We start from the raw sequence: 15,816 nt of genomic DNA, 5'->3' as shown, positions 1-15,816 counted from the left end.
GAAACGTGATTTTCAGAGACTGCTCTCGTTTCCCCGTCGATTTAATGTCTTTTTCGTCCGCTCCGCCGCCACCACGCCAACCCGGAAGTTATCAGAGTGGTATGGCCGTAAGCCGTTGAGCCGGCACCGTGCCGCTCTTTTATATATAATTCGGCCTCCGCGCTTCTTCTTTCTGCTATCAGCTTATTTCACCAGTTTCTGCGTTTATGACCAGCTACGTGACATCTTATTGCGTTTGCTGTGGAAAGAGTCAAGTGTTAAGTGTAAGAATATGTCACGTGTCAGGAAAGAACCCAAAAGCAGACGGGACAACCAGGTAAGGGAAGAAATCAAGTCTTTATGGAAGTAACCGATCTCAGGGGTAGAGCAGGAGTTCGCTCAGTGGCTGGTAGGCAGGCGGGCAGGCAGAAGTCCATGAAAGGCGACGTTCCAGCGCAGACTGGTTCACAGTGGAGGCTTTTTAAGGGTGATGGCGATCGCTTTGATGTCAAGGGAGAGCGGCGATTCCTTTGATGGCCAACTGGTGTACCGCGGTGAAGGGGGGGGGTCAGCAGGTGTCAAGGGCGATCGCTTTGATGTCAAGGGCGAGAGACTGTGACAGAATAAGACTAAAACATAAGAGGTGGCCATTGAGTAGCTTGTAGTGATCTTTGACCAAAATGTATGTCTGGTTTTTCCTATACGTTTGCTTTGTGGATCATAGTTGGGGCGGGGGGATAAAAGGCTTACAGCACCTGGTATTCCCAGGCGGTCTCCCATCCAAGTACTAACCAGGCCCGACCCTGCTTGGCTTCCGAGATCGGACGAGATCGGGCGTTATCAGAGTGGTATGGCCGTAAGCCATTGAGCCGGCACCGTGCCGCTCTTTTATATATAATTCGGCCTCCGCGCTTCTTCTTTCTGCGATCAGCTTATTTCACCAGTTTCTGCGTTTATGACCAGCTACGTGACATCTTATTGCGTTTGCTGTGGAAAGAGTCAAGTGTTAAGTTTAAGAATAAGACTAAAACATAAGAGGTGGCCATTGAGTAGCTTGTAGTGATCTTTGACCAAAATGTATGTCTGGTTTTTCCTATACGTTTGCTTTGTGGATTATAGTTGGGGCGGGGGGATAAAAGGCTTACAGCACCTGGTATTCCCAGGCGGTCTCCCATCCAAGTACTAACCAGGCCCGACCCTGCTTGGCTTCCGAGATCGGACGAGATCGGGCGTTATCGGAGTGGTATGGCCGTAAGCCGTTGAGCCGGCACCGTGCCGCTCTTTTATATATAATTCGGCCTCCGCGCTTCTTCTTTCTGCGATCAGCTTATTTCACCAGTTTCTGCGTTTATGACCAGCTACGTGACATCTTATTGCGTTTGCTGTGGAAAGAGTCAAGTGTTAAGTTTAAGAATAAGACTAAAACATAAGAGGTGGCCATTGAGTAGCTTGTAGTGATCTTTGACCAAAATGTATGTCTGGTTTTTCCTATACGTTTGCTTTGTGGATTATAGTTGGGGCGGGGGGATAAAAGGCTTACAGCACCTGGTATTCCCAGGCGGTCTCCCATCCAAGTACTAAGCAGGCCCGACCCTGCTTTGCTTCCGAGATCGGACGAGATCGGGCGTTATCAGAGTGGTATGGCCGTAAGCCGTTGAGCCGGCACCGTGCCGCTCTTTTATATATAATTCGGCCTCCGCGCTTCTTCTTTCTGCTATCAGCTTATTTCACCAGTTTCTGCGTTTATGACCAGCTACGTGACATCTTATTGCGTTTGCTGTGGAAAGAGTCAAGTGTTAAGTGTAAGAATATGTCACGTGTCAGGAAAGAACCCAAAAGCAGACGGGACAACCAGGTAAGGGAAGAAATCAAGTCTTTATGGAAGTAACCGATCTCAGGGGTAGAGCAGGAGTTCGCTCAGTGGCTGGTAGGCAGGCGGGCAGGCAGAAGTCCATGAAAGGCGACGTTCCAGCGCAGACTGGTTCACAGTGGAGGCTTTTTAAGGGTGATGGCGATCGCTTTGATGTCAACGGAGAGCGGCGATTCCTTTGATGGCCAACTGGTGTACCGCGGTGAAGGGGGGGGGGTCAGCAGGTGTCAAGGGCGATCGCTTTGATGTCAAGGGCGAGAGACTGTGACAGAATAAGACTAAAACATAAGAGGTGGCCATTGAGTAGCTTGTAGTGATCTTTGACCAAAATGTATGTCTGGTTTTTCCTATACGTTTGCTTTGTGGATCATAGTTGGGGCGGGGGGATAAAAGGCTTACAGCACCTGGTATTCCCAGGCGGTCTCCCATCCAAGTACTAACCAGGCCCGACCCTGCTTGGCTTCCGAGATCGGACGAGATCGGGCGTTATCAGAGTGGTATGGCCGTAAGCCATTGAGCCGGCACCGTGCCGCTCTTTTATATATAATTCGGCCTCCGCGCTTCTTCTTTCTGCGATCAGCTTATTTCACCAGTTTCTGCGTTTATGACCAGCTACGTGACATCTTATTGCGTTTGCTGTGGAAAGAGTCAAGTGTTAAGTTTAAGAATAAGACTAAAACATAAGAGGTGGCCATTGAGTAGCTTGTAGTGATCTTTGACCAAAATGTATGTCTGGTTTTTCCTATACGTTTGCTTTGTGGATTATAGTTGGGGCGGGGGGATAAAAGGCTTACAGCACCTGGTATTCCCAGGCGGTCTCCCATCCAAGTACTAACCAGGCCCGGCCCTGCTTGGCTTCCGAGATCGGACGAGATCGGGCGTTATCAGAGTGGTATGGCCGTAAGCCGTTGAGCCGGCACCGTGCCGCTCTTTTATATATAATTCGGCCTCCGCGCTTCTTCTTTCTGCTATCAGCTTATTTCACCAGTTTCTGCGTTTATGACCAGCTACGTGACATCTTATTGCGTTTGCTGTGGAAAGAGTCAAGTGTTAAGTGTAAGAATATGTCACGTGTCAGGAAAGAACCCAAAAGCAGACGGGACAACCAGGTAAGGGAAGAAATCAAGTCTTTATGGAAGTAACCGATCTCAGGGGTAGAGCAGGAGTTCGCTCAGTGGCTGGTAGGCAGGCGGGCAGGCAGAAGTCCATGAAAGGCGACGTTCCAGCGCAGACTGGTTCACAGTGGAGGCTTTTTAAGGGTGATGGCGATCGCTTTGATGTCAAGGGAGAGCGGCGATTCCTTTGATGGCCAACTGGTGTACCGCGGTGAAGGGGGGGGGGGTCAGCAGGTGTCAAGGGCGATCGCTTTGATGTCAAGGGCGAGAGACTGTGACAGAATAAGACTAAAACATAAGAGGTGGCCATTGAGTAGCTTGTAGTGATCTTTGACCAAAATGTATGTCTGGTTTTTCCTATACGTTTGCTTTGTGGATCATAGTTGGGGCGGGGGGATAAAAGGCTTACAGCACCTGGTATTCCCAGGCGGTCTCCCATCCAAGTACTAACCAGGCCCGACCCTGCTTGGCTTCCGAGATCGGACGAGATCGGGCGTTATTTTTTTTTTTTTTTTTTTTTTGTCTTTTATTATGAAAATATATTTTTGGGAACAAAAATACATTTTTGATTGCATGTATTGTCCATCAATTCCACATTGTTACATTTGTTTTACACTTTGTTTCGCTTACACAAGATAGTATCCGTCTCTCTTTATACATAAAATAAAGCCATGCTTTCCAAATCATCAACTTAAATCAGCGCTTTGGAATCAGAACAGAAAATGAAACAAATCAGCCCTTTTGAACAAACCTTAGACTGTGTTTTTAAAAGAAAGTGACATTAAAACACCACTTTGAGATTTTAAATGACACACATTCCACATTAAACAGAATGATCCCATCCTCCCCTTAACTTCAATAAAACATAACAGAGAAAGTTAAAAGAAAACCGTAACGCGTCTTTAACTCTGTTTATATTTACACTTCCAATAATCATCATTTTCCGTTCACATCATTTCAGACTTTTTCCTCCCCTCCCTCCCTCCCTCACCAGTTCCACACAATCTCCCCCCTCCTGTTGAGGGAGAGGAGATGGCTGTCTCTGATGAAGAGCCGGGTGAAGTCCGCATCGCCGTGCGTCAGTCTGTAATGTGTTTGTTTTTTGACCATGTTTTTGAAAATGTTCCAAACCGGGATGATTCTGCGTTCAAAGTGCGCAATGTTCCGACGTGATTTGACGGCCCACCGGGCGTGACTTAAGAGGAATTTGCACAGCGCTGCGTTCTTCACCCTGCTCTTCTCCCACACTCCAAACACAAAGAATACATCCCACGAATCCCCGCTGTCCCAAATTAATCCCAGTTTGTTGACTAAGCACTTTTTCAGGGTTTCAAAGAAGCTCGCCAGCTCCGAGCAGTGGCGGTACATGTGCAATAGTGTTTCAGGCAGCAGGCCACAGACGTCGCACTCCCTGCCGACCCCCTTGTCAAATTGGTGCAGAATAACGTTAGTGAACACTTTGTTGTGTCGGATTTTGTAGTCGTTGTCTTCTGCCTCAATGCTGTTCCCTCTCACCCTCCATTGTCCCCAGATTTGTCCCACATTCAAATTGGGCATAACTTTGCCCCAGAACGGCAGAGAGGTCGGACGTTGCGACGCCTGTGCCAGAAACTTTCCATAGATCTGTTTGCTTGTCAACCTGTGTATACTCCTCCACTCTCCTCCTTGCTCCACCAACATGGCTGGGAGCTTCCCCTCTCTGTTCTGTACCACTCTCCGCTCTATGGTTGTCCGCCATTCTTTTGGGATGCTTTCCTTTAAGTCGTTATAATAGCTTGTTGTCTCCGTAATTTTGGCCTCATAGTTTATCTCCTTTATACTGTCATATATGGCTTGGGGGGGGAGAAAACCCGGCATCAGTTCATACATGACGTCCTTCAACTGGACCAAACCTGCTGTTAACATGTCATTATTACATAGAAGCTTACCTGTCTTTTGAATTTTCTTATTTAGAAAGATTGGCATTTCTCTGATGACGTTTACCGAGTCACATGCATAGTCTATATGCTTTAGAAATTCCGCGTGAGCGGACAGGACTTCTCTATAGAAACCTGGAAGCCCCGCCATCATCGGTCGCTTTAGTTGCATCAGCAGCACAAAATCGCCTATGTGAAATACCTTGTTTATGAAGTAAGCCATCAGGCTTTTCCAGCCGTGGGCTGTGGAGTCACACAGATATTTTTGCACAGTTTTGATCCTGAACGCCCTTTTTTTGCTTTCTATATCTACTAATTGAAGTCCTCCCTCTCTGTACTTACTTATTAATGTTTTTCGTGCTATTTTACTTACTTTTGCCCTCCACAAAAAATTGGTTATAATTTCATTTATTCTGTTTAATACCCATAAGGGTAGTTCTATAACTGCTAATGTATAGTTTAGTTTTGACAATATTAAGTTGTTTAGAACCACTACTCTACCTTTGAGTTTTAGGTCTCTCAGTTTCCAATAATTTAGACATTTTTCTATTTTACTAATAATTTCCGTCCATGACAGATCACGAGCTGCCACTACATCTTTACCGATGTAGGTACCTAGAATTTTTATATGCTTGCTTTGTATTTTAAAAGGTGTGGTCTCCTGCTGAGGCTCAGCCATGTTAATGAACATGATTTCTGACTTACCTACATTTATGCGGGAGCCAGAGGCTCGACCGTACATGTTTATTACTGCCATTGCTCTCTCTATGCTTGCCATGTCCTTTACTGTTAGGGTGGTGTCATCAGCAAATTGCTGGACGACACAGGATCCTCCCCCTGGTAACTCAATACCTCTAATACCCTTGTCTTGTTTTAATAGAATTCCTAGTGGCTCTGCTATTATTGTGTACAGGATTGAGGATAGTGGACAGCCTTGTCTGACCGACCTTTCCAGAGGAAACGCATCAGTGGTTGCACCGTTGCATTTGACCTTACCTGTAGCTTTGCTATATAATAATTTTACCCAAGTTAGAAATCTGTCTCCAAAACCTACCTTCTCCAGTACATTAAACATAAATTGATGCTCTACTCGGTCAAAGGCTTTATTGAAGTCAATGGCCAGAAGGACACCTGCTTGATCTGTCTCTTTTAAATACTCCACCACATCTCTTATGGTGCGTACTGTGTCAGTGACTTCTCTCCCTGGCACACTATAAGCCTGGGTGGCTCCTATTATTGTATGTAATATTTGTTTGACTCTGTTTGCCAATATTTTCATTAGTATTTTGTAGTCATTGTTCAACAGAGTAATGGGCCTATAATTTGTTAGTTTATTCTTCTCCCCTTTCTTAAAAATTAAAGTGATCAAGCCTAGAGTCATTGACTCCGGTACCTTCTGTTCTTTTTCCATTGTTTTATACAATTTCAGTAGTGTTGGTTTGAGCGTGTTGCAGAAAGCTTTATAGAAGTTTGCCGTCAACCCATCACTACCTGGGCTTTTATTTGACATCATTTGATTTATTGCACACTCTATATCTTCCTCAGTTATTTCCTGTTCACACGCTGATTTATCCTCATCATTTAATTTAGCAGTCATCTCTTCCAATATGTCATTTGTAGCTTGTATGTCTGAACTCTCAGTTTTAAACAAGTCACTATAAAAAGTTTGTACTGTTTCCAGAATGTCTACGAAATTGGTCACTACTTTACCTTCTTTATTTTTGATTTCTTGCAAATAACACTGATTTTGTTTCCTTTTTTCCAAGTTGAGGAAAAAAGCTGTACTTTTCTCCCCTTCTACTGCATATTGAGCACGGCTCCTCACTATAGCACCTTCACATTTTATCCTTTCAATTTCATTTATTTCATTTTGAATATTCACAAGCCTTTCAACATTGACAACCGGTTGTGCATTTAATTTAGCAATTGTATTTCTTAATGATCTTTCTTTTTCTCTAGTTTTAAAGTTCAATCTTTTCGCAAACTGAATACTTTTTTGTTTAATTCTCACTTTTAATTTCTCCCACCCCTCTATGATATTTTCCCCAAACTCAGGCTGTGAACATTCAAATGAGATCAATTTAGAGATACAGTCAACATAATCCCTTCTGTTCAGCAGGCTAGCATTAAGGTGCCACACGCCTCCCCCCCTCCCCCTCTTTTTACCCCCCATTCCCACACGCAGGATGGCATGATCACTAATGAAATTTAAACAATAGCGCACAGTATCGAAAAGGTCGATCTGCGGTTTCTTGACTAAACAAAAATCAATCCGACTTTGCCGTACAGTGTCCATTTGTGGCTGTACTCTCGAGTACTCTCGTGTTATGGGATTTCTGGTTCTCCATAAATCACAGAAATTATTCTTGGCCATAAACAGATTCAGGGCCGCTCTGGAACAGTCGTGTTTATAGCTACCGTTATCGCTAATGTCAAGCCTGCTCATCTTGACATTGAAATCCCCAACTATGATGTCACAGTCTTTAGCTATGATATTCAATTCTCGAAAGAAAGAAGACCTGTCCCCCTCGTGGTTGGGCGCATAAATGTTCAGTAATTTGTAGACAGTGTCTTCAAAAACAAAGCCCACTTTAACCCACCTCCCCCCAATGTCTTTGTCTATTAGAGTGGCATCAGCCTCAATGTGGCTACTCACCATGATGCTTACTCCTCGTGCCCGCTGAGTCCCATGGCTTGAAAAGTAGGATCCAGGCCACCTTTTCTTGCACTGAGTTTCACAGTCAGTGTCCCAGTGGGTTTCTTGGAGACAGATTATTTCTGCATCACACATTTTTACGACTTTAGTGAACTTGTCCATGTCACGTAGTCCACGTACGTTGAATGATGCTATTTTGACCATGGTGAGTGGGAAAGACAGAGAAAAATAATCCCCAAACAAAAAAAACATGATGCACACCCTTTTCAGTCCATTATTATTTACCCCTCTTAGTCTTGCCCTTTCTGCTTGTTCCCTCTTCCCTCCCCTTACTGACTCCATCCCATTCCGAAGCCTTAGGGTTCGGCTGTCGTCTCTCACTCCCCTGCCCGTGTAGAGGCCCTCTCTGCCCCGGCTGCCCGCAAGGCAAGGACGCCAGGCTGGCCGAACTGCCCTCCCTCTGGTGGCTGCGGCTCCTGTCCCCTGATGTTGTTACAGCCTGACCCCTCAGCGACCCGTGCGCCAGAGTGGAGACGCTCGTCGGCATCCTCCCCACCCTCTCAGAGGCCGCAGTCAAACCGCCGCTTCCTCTTTTCTCCTCCTCCTCCTCTTCCTCCTCGACCTCGCTCTCCTCCTCCATCTCATGGCGTGCAGCTGACTGGGGCCCCTCTGCTTCGCCATCAGTCGCATTGCCATCAGGATGATCTCCTGTCTCCGTCTCTTCTGCCCCGTCCTCCACTCCCTCGCCGGTGTCCCTCTCTGTCGCCTCTTTGGGATCTGCTCCAGGCATGGCTGCGCATTCTCGTGCGTAGTGTCCGATCTCCCCGCACTTGAAGCACTTGAACTCCGGGCACTCCCGTAGGATGTGTCCGGGCTGGAGGCACAGCCTGCAAACTTTAGATTGGTTATCGTGCAGCACTCTGAAGTATTCAATTCCTTCCAGCGTCTCAAATTTGGTGCTGTAAGGTAAAGAGGAGACATTTTCATTGAAACGGACTTTGAGGAATCTCGTCCCGTCAAAAACGTCCGTCCCGGCCCACTTCCTCCGCTTGATAGGAGACACCGGCTCCACGCCCCACTGCTCCAGTTTAGTAACAATTTGATTGTCTGTGACATACAGGGGAAGGTTCAAAAAGGAGACGATCCTGGTGTCCCTCGTAACTTCCGATGCCACCACTCTGGAGTTTCTAATCTTGAAGCCGTCCAGCAGTCTTGTTTTCCCTTTCGGGTTACTCATCGTGAGCTCCCATCGCTTGTCGCTTTTCGACCTGCAGCCCAATACTCTCCCACACGTGTTGTCAACCGCACGCAGAAGCTCCATCATGGAGATTTTGTCTTCTCCCTCCACGTCCACATTAACCACCAGGTCTCTGTCCATCTCTCTCCCTTCCCCCTCCCTCCCCGCCGCTTCCGCTGCGACCGCCGTCTCTTTCACCAACCCCATTGCTGTGGCCCCTCCACCTCGTCTCTCTTTTCGTTTCTCCGCTCGACTCTCCACCACCACAAATTCTCCTCTCTCCCCCTTCTCCATCACGCTTTCTGCCTCAGTCGGATTCGCGTCCTGCTGGGGCTTCTTTGTTTCCGCCGCTATACCTCCATTTTGTTTGTCCGTCTGCCCGTCGTCGTAAGTCTTGTCCGGTCCGAGTGTCCTTGCCGTCTGTGCCATTTTCGTGCTTCTAAAGCCACAAAAGTTTCCCCCGTGCAGCAGAAAGCTGCTGGGGGGGAGTTAGAAACGTGATTTTCAGAGACTGCTCTCGTTTCCCCGTCGATTTAATGTCTTTTTCGTCCGCTCCGCCGCCACCACGCCAACCCCGGAAGTTATCAGAGTGGTATGGCCGTAAGCCATTGAGCCGGCACCGTGCCGCTCTTTTATATATAATTCGGCCTCCGCGCTTCTTCTTTCTGCGATCAGCTTATTTCACCAGTTTCTGCGTTTATGACCAGCTACGTGACATCTTATTGCGTTTGCTGTGGAAAGAGTCAAGTGTTAAGTTTAAGAATAAGACTAAAACATAAGAGGTGGCCATTGAGTAGCTTGTAGTGATCTTTGACCAAAATGTATGTCTGGTTTTTCCTATACGTTTGCTTTGTGGATTATAGTTGGGGCGGGGGGATAAAAGGCTTACAGCACCTGGTATTCCCAGGCGGTCTCCCATCCAAGTACTAACCAGGCCCGACCCTGCTTAGCTTCCGAGATCGGACGAGATCGGGCGTTATTTTTTTTTTTTTTGTCTTTTATTATGAAAATATATTTTTGGGAACAAAAATACATTTTTGATTGCATGTATTGTCCATCAATTCCACATTGTTACATTTGTTTTACACTTTGTTTCGCTTACACAAGATAGTATCCGTCTCTCTTTATACATAAAATAAAGCCATGCTTTCCAAATCATCAACTTAAATCAGCGCTTTGGAATCAGAACAGAAAATGAAACAAATCAGCCCTTTTGAACAAACCTTAGACTGTGTTTTTAAAAGAAAGTGACATTAAAACACCACTTTGAGATTTTAAATGACACACATTCCACATTAAACAGAATGATCCCATCCTCCCCTTAACTTCAATAAAACATAACAGAGAAAGTTAAAAGAAAACCGTAACGCGTCTTTAACTTTGTTTATATTTACACTTCCAATAATCATCATTTTCCGTTCACATCATTTCAGACTTTTTCCCTCCCCTCCCTCCCTCCCTCCCTCCCTCACCAGTTCCACACAATCTCCCCCCTCCTGTTGAGGGAGAGGAGATGGCTGTCTCTGATGAAGAGCCGGGTGAAGTCCGCATCGCCGTGCGTCAGTCTGTAATGTGTTTGTTTTTTGACCATGTTTTTGAAAATGTTCCAAACCGGGATGATTCTGCGTTCAAAGTGCGCAATGTTCCGACGTGATTTGACGGCCCACCGGGCGTGACTTAAGAGCAATTTGCACAGCGCTGCGTTCTTCACCCTGCTCTTCTCCCACACTCCAAACACAAAGAATACATCCCACGAATCCCCGCTGTCCCAAATTAATCCCAGTTTGTTGACTAAGCACTTTTTCAGGGTTTCAAAGAAGCTCGCCAGCTCCGAGCAGTGGCGGTACATGTGCAATAGTGTTTCAGGCAGCAGGCCACAGACGTCGCACTCCCTGCCGACCCCCTTGTCAAATTGGTGCAGAATAACGTTAGTGAACACTTTGTTGTGTCGGATTTTGTAGTCGTTGTCTTCTGCCTCAATGCTGTTCCCTCTCACCCTCCATTGTCCCCAGATTTGTCCCACATTCAAATTGGGCATAACTTTGCCCCAGAACGGCAGAGAGGTCGGACGTTGCGACGCCTGTGCCAGAAACTTTCCATAGATCTGTTTGCTTGTCAATCTGTGTATACTCCTCCACTCTCCTCCTTGCTCCACCAACATGGCTGGGAGCTTCCCCTCTCTGTTCTGTACCACTCTCCGCTCTATGGTTGTCCGCCATTCTTTTGGGATGCTTTCCTTTAAGTCGTTATAATAGCTTGTTGTCTCCGTAATTTTGGCCTCATAGTTTATCTCCTTTATACTGTCATATATGGCTTGGGGGGGGAGAAAACCCGGCATCAGTTCATACATGACGTCCTTCAACTGGACCAAACCTGCTGTTAACATGTCATTATTACATAGAAGCTTACCTGTCTTTTGAATTTTCTTATTTAGAAAGATTGGCATTTCTCTGATGACGTTTACCGAGTCACATGCATAGTCTATATGCTTTAGAAATTCCGCGTGAGCGGACAGGACTTCTCTATAGAAACCTGGAAGCCCCGCCATCATCGGTCGCTTTAGTTGCATCAGCAGCACAAAATCGCCTATGTGAAATACCTTGTTTATGAAGTAAGCCATCAGGCTTTTCCAGCCGTGGGCTGTGGAGTCACACAGATATTTTTGCACAGTTTTGATCCTGAACGCCCTTTTTTTGCTTTCTATATCTACTAATTGAAGTCCTCCCTCTCTGTACTTACTTATTAATGTTTTTCGTGCTATTTTACTTACTTTTGCCCTCCACAAAAAATTGGTTATAATTTCATTTATTCTGTTTAATACCCATAAGGGTAGTTCTATAACTGCTAATGTATAGTTTAGTTTTGACAATATTAAGTTGTTTAGAACCACTACTCTACCTTTGAGTTTTAGGTCTCTCAGTTTCCAATAATTTAGACATTTTTCTATTTTACTAATAATTTCCGTCCATGACAGATCACGAGCTGCCACTACATCTTTACCGATGTAGGTACCTAGAATTTTTATATGCTTGCTTTGTATTTTAAAAGGTGTGGTCTCCTGCTGAGGCTCAGCCATGTTAATGAACATGATTTCTGACTTACCTACATTTATGCGGGAGCCAGAGGCTCGACCGTACATGTTTATTACTGCCATTGCTCTCTCTATGCTTGCCATGTCCTTTACTGTTAGGGTGGTGTCATCAGCAAATTGCTGGACGACACAGGATCCTCCCCCTGGTAACTCAATACCTCTAATACCCTTGTCTTGTTTTAATAGAATTCCTAGTGGCTCTGCTATTATTGTGTACAGGATTGAGGATAGTGGACAGCCTTGTCTGACCGACCTTTCCAGAGGAAACGCATCAGTGGTTGCACCGTTGCATTTGACCTTACCTGTAGCTTTGCTATATAATAATTTTACCCAAGTTAGAAATCTGTCTCCAAAACCTACCTTCTCCAGTACATTAAACATAAATTGATGCTCTACTCGGTCAAAGGCTTTATTGAAGTCAATGGCCAGAAGGACACCTGCTTGATCTGTCTCTTTTAAATACTCCACCACATCTCTTATGGTGCGTACTGTGTCAGTGACTTCTCTCCCTGGCACACTATAAGCCTGGGTGGCTTCTATTATTGTATGTAATATTTGTTTGACTCTGTTTGCCAATATTTTCATTAGTATTTTGTAGTCATTGTTCAACAGAGTAATGGGCCTATAATTTGTTAGTTTATTCTTCTCCCCTTTCTTAAAAATTAAAGTGATCAAGCCTAGAGTCATTGACTCCGGTACCTTCTGTTCTTTTTCCATTGTTTTATACAATTTCAGTAGTGTTGGTTTGAGCGTGTTGCAGAAAGCTTTATAGAAGTTTGCCGTCAACCCATCACTACCTGGGCTTTTATTTGACATCATTTGATTTATTGCACACTCTATATCTTCCTCAGTTATTTCCTGTTCACACGCTGATTTATCCTCATCATTTAATTTAGCAGTCATCTCTTCCAATATGTCATTTGTAGCTTGTATGTCTGAACTCTCAGTTTTAAACAAGTCACTATAAAAAGTTTGTACTGTTTCCAGAATGTCTACGAAATTGGTCACTACTTTACCTTCTTTATTTTTGATTTCTTGCAAATAACACTGATTTTGTTTCCTTTTTTCCAAGTTGAGGAAAAAAGCTGTACTTTTCTCCCCTTCTACTGCATATTGAGCACGGCTCCTCACTATAGCACCTTCACATTTTATCCTTTCAATTTCATTTATTTCATTTTGAATATTCACAAGCCTTTCAACATTGACAACCGGTTGTGCATTTAATTTAGCAATTGTATTTCTTAATGATCTTTCTTTTTCTCTAGTTTTAAAGTTCAATCTTTTCGCAAACTGAATACTTTTTTGTTTAATTCTCACTTTTAATTTCTCCCACCCCTCTATGATATTTTCCCCAAACTCAGGCTGTGAACATTCAAATGAGATCACTTTAGAGATGCATTCAACATAATCCCTTCTGTTCAGCAGGCTAGCATTAAGGTGCCACACGCCTCCCCCCCTCCCCCTCCTTTTACCCCCCATTCCCACACGCAGGATGGCATGATCACTAATGAAATTTAAACAATAGCGCACAGTATCGAAAAGGTCGATCTGCGGTTTCTTGACTAAACAAAAATCAATCCGACTTTGCCGTACAGTGTCCATTTGTGGCTGTACTCTCGAGTACTCTCGTGTTATGGGATTTCTGGTTCTCCATAAATCACAGAAATTATTCTTGGCCATAAACAGATTCAGGGCCGCTCTAGAACAGTCGTGTTTATAGCTACCGTTATCGCTAATGTCAAGCCTGCTCATCTTGACATTGAAATCCCCAACTATGATGTCACAGTCTTTAGCTATGATATTCAATTCTCGAAAGAAAGAAGACCTGTCCCCCTCGTGGTTGGGCGCATAAATGTTCAGTAATTTGTAGACAGTGTCTTCAAAAACAAAGCCCACTTTAACCCACCTCCCCCCAATGTCTTTGTCTATTAGAGTGGCATCAGCCTCAATGTGGCTACTCACCATGATGCTTACTCCTCGTGCCCGCTGAGTCCCATGGCTTGAAAAGTAGGATCCAGGCCACCTTTTCTTGCACTGAGTTTCACAGTCAGTGTCCCAGTGGGTTTCTTGGAGACAGATTATTTCTGCATCACACATTTTTACGACTTTAGTGAACTTGTCCATGTCACGTAGTCCACGTACGTTGAATGATGCTATTTTGACCATGGTGAGTGGGAAAGACAGAGAAAAATAATCCCCAAACAAAAAACATGATGCACACCCTTTTCAGTCCATTATTATTTACCCCTCTTAGTCTTGCCCTTTCTGCTTGTTCCCTCTTCCCTCCCCTTACTAACTCCATCCCATTCCGAAGCCTTAGGGTTCGGCTGTCGTCTCTCACTCCCCTGCCCGTGTAGAGGCCCTCTCTGCCCCGGCTGCCCGCAAGGCAAGGACGCAAGGCTGGCCGAACTGCCCTCCCTCTGGTTGCTGCGGCTCCTGTCCCCTGATGTTGTTACAGCCTGACCCCTCAGCGACCCGTGCGCCAGAGTGGAGACGCTCGTCGGCATCCTCCCCACCCTCTCAGAGGCCGCAGTCAAACCGCCGCTTCCTCTTTTCTCCTCCTCCTCCTCTTCCTCCTCGACCTCGCTCTCCTCCTCCATCTCATGGCGTGCAGCTGACTGGGGCCCCTCTGCTTCGCCATCAGTCGCAATGCCATCAGGATGATTTCCTGTCTCCGTCTCTTCTGCCCCGTCCTCCACTCCCTCGCCGGTGTCCCTCTCTGTCTCCTCTTTGGGATCTGCTCCAGGCATGGCTGCGCATTCTCGTGCGTAGTGTCCGATCTCCCCGCACTTGAAGCACTTGAACTCCGGGCACTCCCGTAGGATGTGTCCGGGCTGGAGGCACAGCCTGCAAACTTTAGATTGATTATCGTGCAGCACTCTGAAGTATTCAATCCCTTCCAGCGTCTCAAATTTGGTGCTGTAAGGTAAAGAGGAGACATTTTCATTGAAACGGACTTTGAGGAATCTCGTCCCGTCAAAAACGTCCGTCCCGGCCCACTTCCTCCGCTTGATAGGAGACACCGGCTCCACGCCCCACTGCTTCAGTTTAGTAACAATTTGATTGTCTGTGACATACAGGGGAAGGTTCAAAAAGGAGACGATCCTGGTGTCCCTCGTAACTTCCGATGCCACCACTCTGGAGTTTCTAATCTTGAAGCCGTCCAGCAGTCTTGTTTTCCCTTTCGGGTTACTCATCGTGAGCTCCCATCGCTTGTCGCTTTTCGACCTGCAGCCCAATACTCTCCCACACGTGTTGTCAACCGCACGCAGAAGCTCCATCATGGAGATTTTGTCTTCTCCCTCCACGTCCACATTAACCACCAGGTCTCTATCCATCTCTCTCCCTTCCCCCTCCCTCCCCGCCGCTTCCGCTGCGACCGCCGTCTCTTTCACCAACGCCATTGCTGTGACCCCTCCACCTCGTCTCTCTTTTCGTTTCTCCGCTCGACTCTCCACCACCACAAATTCTCCTCTCTCCCCCTTCTCCATCACGCTTTCTGCCTCAGTCGGATTCGCGTCCTGCTGGGGCTTCTTTGTTTCCGCCGCTATACCTCCATTTTGTTTGTCCGTCTGCCCGTCGTCGTAAGTCTTGTCCGGTCCGAGTGTCCTTGCCGTCTGTGCCATTTTCGTGCTTCTAAAGCCACAAAAGTTTCCCCCGTGCAGCAGAAAGCTGCTGGGGGGGAGTTAGAAACGTGATTTTCAGAGACTGCTCTCGTTTCCCCGTCGATTTAATGTCTTTTTCGTCCGCTCCGCCGCCACCACGCCAACCCGGAAGTTATCAGAGTGGTATGGCCGTAAGCCGTTGAGCCGGCACCGTGCCGCTCTTTTATATATAATTCGGCCTCCGCGCTTCTTCTTTCTGCTATCAGCTTATTTCACCAGTTTCTGCGTTTATGACCAGCTACGTGACATCTTATTGCGTTTGCTGTGGAAAGAGTCAAGTGTTAAGT

At 46.0% G+C, this 15,816-nt stretch overlaps 5 non-coding genes across 5 annotated transcripts; all 5 read right to left on the bottom strand.

Moving 5' to 3' along the window:
• Nucleotides 1-722: 722 nt before the first annotated feature.
• Nucleotides 723-841, bottom strand: LOC130125850 (5S ribosomal RNA). The gene has a single exon (XR_008811685.1). It is a non-coding gene; the product is annotated as a 5S ribosomal RNA (ribosomal RNA).
• A 276-nt stretch (nucleotides 842-1,117) lies between these two features.
• LOC130125626 (5S ribosomal RNA) lies at nucleotides 1,118-1,236 on the bottom strand. Its single transcript, XR_008811498.1, has one exon. It is a non-coding gene; the product is annotated as a 5S ribosomal RNA (ribosomal RNA).
• Nucleotides 1,237-1,512: 276 nt separating this feature from the next.
• Nucleotides 1,513-1,631, bottom strand: LOC130125632 (5S ribosomal RNA). The gene has a single exon (XR_008811504.1). It is a non-coding gene; the product is annotated as a 5S ribosomal RNA (ribosomal RNA).
• A 610-nt stretch (nucleotides 1,632-2,241) lies between these two features.
• On the bottom strand, nucleotides 2,242-2,360 carry LOC130125849 (5S ribosomal RNA). Its single transcript, XR_008811684.1, has one exon. It is a non-coding gene; the product is annotated as a 5S ribosomal RNA (ribosomal RNA).
• Nucleotides 2,361-2,636: 276 nt separating this feature from the next.
• Nucleotides 2,637-2,755, bottom strand: LOC130125613 (5S ribosomal RNA). The gene has a single exon (XR_008811485.1). It is a non-coding gene; the product is annotated as a 5S ribosomal RNA (ribosomal RNA).
• Nucleotides 2,756-15,816: the final 13,061 nt, after the last annotated feature.

The sequence above is a fragment of the Lampris incognitus genome, chromosome 15 (assembly GCF_029633865.1).
Source record: "Lampris incognitus isolate fLamInc1 chromosome 15, fLamInc1.hap2, whole genome shotgun sequence".
Taxonomy (NCBI): Eukaryota; Metazoa; Chordata; class Actinopteri; order Lampriformes; family Lampridae; genus Lampris; species Lampris incognitus.
This window is presented reverse-complemented; position numbering and strand designations above follow the sequence as displayed.